Source organism: Formica exsecta, unplaced genomic scaffold (genome assembly GCF_003651465.1).
Source record: "Formica exsecta isolate Colony F162 unplaced genomic scaffold, ASM365146v1 scaffold174, whole genome shotgun sequence".
NCBI classification, from domain to species: domain Eukaryota; kingdom Metazoa; phylum Arthropoda; class Insecta; order Hymenoptera; family Formicidae; genus Formica; species Formica exsecta.
The window spans coordinates 135,193-140,927 of record NW_021849056.1 but is presented as its reverse complement, the minus strand read 5'-3'; positions in this window follow the sequence as shown (position 1 = coordinate 140,927).

Here is a 5,735-nt window from a genome sequence, read left to right as displayed (position 1 = left end):
AATTATTTAATTTCTAATGTAATAAAAATAGATTTAAAATCACATTTAATAATTAAATTAATAAAGTATCGTGATATTAAAATAATGAAAAAAGATTTCATACATTTTCATTTATTATAAGATAAGTCACACTAACAATAAGATATAATAAAGTTATACATTAATTAAAAATGTCTTAAAACTATTACTACGCTTTCTAATATTTTCCTCGTCTCATCTCTCTCGTAACATCTGGAAATAATCGATTTGGGCGGCGACAAATTTGCAAACGGCGTCGTACAGTTAGGATTATACGGCGACGTAATTCTAATAATAACGGCAACCTCTTGGGTGATAATTACCAGAAGCCTTTACTACCGCGACGGCGTAAACTTCATCGAGCGTAAACCGATGGCGAGGTCGTTCTACGTCTCCTGGTGCATTCTGCCGCATGCAAATCACGCGGTGTGCCGTTGCGTCGTCGTCTTACCTCTCGCGCGACGTTATTGCGTAGGCTCGCACACGCACGTGGACACGTGCGTCGCGCCGCGGCGCGCCGGCCGGCGAGAAGATGGGACAGGAGTTATTTCTGTCGTCATCAGTCACTCGTAGCGGGCTTAAAGTCCTCACAGCGGTGAACGAGAAGAGAAGAGGAAGCGAGGAGCATAGAGCAGGAAAGGAGACTCCGATTTCGTGCGCGGACATGATACAATGCCGCGGCCTCTGCTCCTTTTCTGGAATCACCGCGATTCTCCCTCTCGCCGTGTTGCAACTATTATGGGAAGAGAGTGTATGTATGTACATGTAAGAGAGAGAGAGTTGAAGTGTATGAGAGTGAGATGCAAAGAGAAGGGAAAGCGATGGAGGCAGTAGTAAAGGGAGAACTCTTTTAAATTTGAAAATGTTTTCTTAGCAAACACTTAAATGGATGACTAATTATAGAAGTACTTAAATTATATAATTAATTTCGACGATGTAAATTTTGAATATATGAATAAATGGAATAAAATAAAACGTATAAGTTTTCAATTAACTATATTTGAACAGATACGGTGGATACTTTTATTAAAATGTTTTTCTAGAATATTTTTTTCCCCATAATTGTAATAAATTTTTTTTGTTTTCTGATTTTTCAATTTCCCTAACATTTGCGATTATCACCGTAAAAAAAAAAAAAATAAAATGTTCGTATTCATGGGGTGGCGTCTCGCTTGAGTTACGCAATCCGGTCGTAAATGCGCGCGCACGTCTTGGGTGACAGGTCAATTCGAGAGCGGAAGGATACGTCACATGCGCTCACAATAAATGGCTTTGTAGTAAAGGTTCTCGAACCAAGCCTCGGCCAATTTTCCGATCACTCCTCCTGGGTCTCTCCTCTTACATGTCAACACAGAAACGGACCACGCCTATGTTCAGCACCTAGCATGTTTGCTATGCATCGGACATGTATCCAGTGTTATAGCACGTCGAACGCGCCTCCTTGAAATTCGCGGAGCGATCGTTACAAGGATAGTTGCAAGGTGCACCGGGAAAAACGGTCGTGATTCAGGATAATCGACGGTTGCTTCGAAGACTGGAAAAATGGTACGTGTTACCTCGAACTCGATCGTTAGGATTTAAATCGTTCGTTGAATTTCCAGGAGAACGAGGAGTGAAGGTAAAATATGTGGGATGTGCTGCGATGAAAGCTATTCTTGGCATGAGGAATGTGGCAATGGTTAATGTTTTTCGAGAAGACAATAAGAGTTGCGCTAAAATTGTCAGGTTACAAAAACCGATAATGACAATATCTTGCCACAAACAACTTTTATTAGATTTTTATCGAGCTCTCTCTGCGCAAAAAAAAAGCACACAATATATTTTACATACATATATATTGCAATAACATATACAGGGTGTTCCAGGTCAATGAAATTTCAGGGTCTTATAGGAAATTGAATTTGGAACAAAAAGGTTCCTATAAACATAGGTCCAGAAACGCTTTGTTAAGAAGTTATAGCTCATAAACTCTCTGTAAATAATTAGTTATGATCAAAATTTAATAAGAATATTTTTATGTTTGCATTTGCAATGTTTGCACTACGAATGTAATGTTTACACAAAGTCCATCGAAAAGTGGTTTTTTCAAGTTTCTGCTTTTGTCGTTGTTTTGAGCTTGTTTTCTTTTGAACGCCTTATCAGAATTAAATGAAATTGGTGTAAATTAGTTTGTTATTTAATTACCCGTCAGACTTATTTTATTACTTTTTTCAAATGAATGAAGGATTTCGAAGTTATTTTTAAAAATCATCAAAAAAAAAACATGATTTTTCGAAATTTATTAGCTATAACTTTTTAACAAAGCGTTCCCGGACCTATGTTTATAGGAACTTTTTTTTCCAAATTCAATTTTCTATAAGATCCTGATGTTTCATTGATCTGGAATTTTTTTTTTTTGACAATAGGAGAAATATTTGCATATTATTAGACGCTTTTAGAACAAGATGTCATTGTGTTTTCGCTTGCTCATTCAAACAACATCCTAGTCGCGAATAGGAGCGGTTTGGCAGACTGCAGCCCGACACGCGCACAATGCGTGTCTGCTCGTTTTCCGACGAACGCGCGCCCAGTTGCTTTCTTTCTACGCGCGCATAATGCACGCAGTTTGGCGTAAGCAGCACGTCCGGGAGATTTCTGCCACGTTGTTCTTGAAATAGGGAGCTACGTGTGCGCGGATGGGGGGGGGGGGGGGGGGGGGGGGGGCTTACTGGGACTTGTACAGATTCGTCATCGGACCCAGAACGAACGAACGAACGAACGAGCAAAGCGAGGCTTCGCCTTTTACGTACCCGACATTTGTTTTGTTAGGGAGTTTCTAGTGTGTGAGAGGGACGAGATGGCTTGAGGGGCGTGGGATGGATTAATCTTGATAATAATTTTAAACGCGATATGTAAAATAAAAAATTGCTGGAAATTAATAAATTAATATTATTCAATTTAATTAAAATTTCTCGTTTGTCCTAATTTTCAATTTTTCTTATTTTACAAATAATAAATAAATATGTTAACAGATTTTTATATTAGCGAATTATTGATTAATCAAAACAACAGGATTAATTAAAAACTGTTGAATAATTACTAATAATAGAACTATTTAATAATTGAAAATTATTAATAATAATTAAACTATTGAATAATTGGTATTAAATGATATTTTGATAATTTTGTTTGTGTTAGCATCAATTCGGCTACAGGATAATTTTGACTAATACAGATTTATTATGATTGACAGTTGCGCATGGAAGAAAGAAAACCTAATGAAAAAATGGCAGAAGGTTCGTTAACGACGTGAAATATTGCAGCGCGTTTAGCGTAGTCTGATTAGCGCCCGGTACATCGTTAACGATCTTTTTTCCCGATAGCACCTGCACGTGAACGTTAACAGGGCTGTTATTAAATATTATTTAGGCAAACGATACCGCGAAGGATCATTATTTTCCGCTCACGTGATGGCGTATAATCCACGCGAGGCGCGAGCATTAATCAAAAGTGTGATGGATCACGAGTCATCCACTCGCAAATAATACTGACAAAACGCAGCGATTTTTGGCCGGACAGAACGCATATATCCCATATAACACATATCTTAAATCTGAGATCAAAATCAAGATTTTATTGTAAATATTTTATTGTAAACAAAATCAAGATGTTACAATGCAAGAGAAATCTCGATATTTGTAAAATCAGAATAATTTAGGAGTATTTGGATATTTGTGTTTTATTTAAAAATTCCAGAAGAGCTATGATATATGAAGGAAATGATAAAGAGTTATATTTTAACAGTCATGTTTCCCAAATAATAATAAGTTGAAGTCTAAGAATGATTTATACGTGTATGATCTAATTTAGGCAAATTAAAAAGAGTAGGACACATTATTAAGGATGTTTTGGTTATACAATAATAGCAAAAAACTGTCAAAATTAAAAAAAAACACATATTTTTTACTGTTCTTTATACTGTTTAAAAAATCAAATAAATAAATCCAGATTATAAAAAGAATTAAAGTATCACAAAATAATGTGGTTTTTAACCGCGTCTTCGTAAAAAAAAATAGTTGTAATTAATATTTCTCTTAATTTATGGCAAAAACTTTTGATCGTGAATATCACCTGAAATCAACTGAAGAAACAAAAAAAAACGAGTAACTTGCAGAAAAAAGAGAAAGAGAGATAATAATTTTCTACAATTTTTAGTAAATAACTTTTAAACGAGTAAGTGGATCTAAATCAAGTTTTGCACAAATATTTATTAGAGTTTTCTTAATATATGTGAAAATTTTTATTTCGTTAACAATGTTTTTTTTTTGTCGGACTTGTCAATAAATGCTGCAATACGCGATTTTGAGAATCAATACTAACTTTAAACTTAAATAATTTGCAAACCGTTAAGAGAATTGTGCTCAGATTTTGCACAGATATTAAGAAGAAATAGTAGAACACTTTACTGCTTTACTGAAATTTTCATGCTTCTGTCAATGTTTTGACATATGACACATACATCCTTAAAGTTTTTGTCAATCGGCACGAACGAGGAAGAGCCTCGACCGAACTGCTTTTTTCCGCTGCAATTTCCGCGATGATCAATTCATTATCACCGGCGCGGCGTGTAGCAAAGTGTCTTTTATCTCTCGCGGATAACTCGTCACGTTTCTTATATCGCCGTGCATTCGTGTAAGCCGTTCGATCTTGCGCGGAGAAACCGACGGAACCTGTTCGCTGCATCTCGTTGCAGCATCTCGGGCTTGTTCGCGCGCGCACGACTGGTTTCGCGTTGCGCTCTGTCAAAACCTGTTGATGGATGCGTCGCCTAGCAGAAAATGACGGGATCGTCCGCGTCGCTTCGATTACACAGTCTCTTTTTTCCTTTGTCGTGTTAGTCAGTTCTCCTGACCGCGGAGATGTTGCGCCCGCGAAAAATTGCAATTTTTCGATGTATTGTAATTATAACTGACGATTGGTCGGATTAATTACACGCGCGCGTTTGTACGTTATAATTGACATCTCTGATCGATTGAGGTTTATGTTCCGGAATCTCGAACGCCATGCATTTCTTATAAAATTCTCAATTGTCAGAAGTTTGATTAATGTAAAATTATAATTTATTAAGGAGCAAGGATACAGCTTTAACACTCACTCTCTTTTTTTCTCTCCCTCTCGTTTGCGAATTAAAAAAAAATGGTTATTCGTATTCATTATTTATATAATGAATTATTTAATTCATTCTATTTAGAAATGGAAAGCAGCAATTTATAAACCTGTCTAATAAAAATGTCAAGAGATGAAACATCTCGGAAGACTAATGTAAAATTAGCTTTTCCCGCATGAATTTTCCACATGAAATGAATTTATGAGATGCTAATATACCTTCAACCTCACAGCAGATGTTTGCCAAATAAACATAGGAAACGGCTGGAGCCTGACACTCGCGATGATTTATCGGCGCCACATAATATACCGATTCGTCAATAAAAGGCACCAGTAAAATCTCGTAAAACGAAACTAAAAAAAGAATTTTAAAAAAGTTTTAAGATCGCGCGACTTTATTTCGGATTCTGACGAAAGTTTTAATGGTAACACAGTTAGCAGAGCCTTGAAAAAAACACATTGCCTCAATTTTATATCGGCAGTAAATTATAACAAGTCTCATAGCACTAATAAAAAATTCTCAAAACTCATGATAATATAATTATATGAAATTACATTTAATAATTAATTAT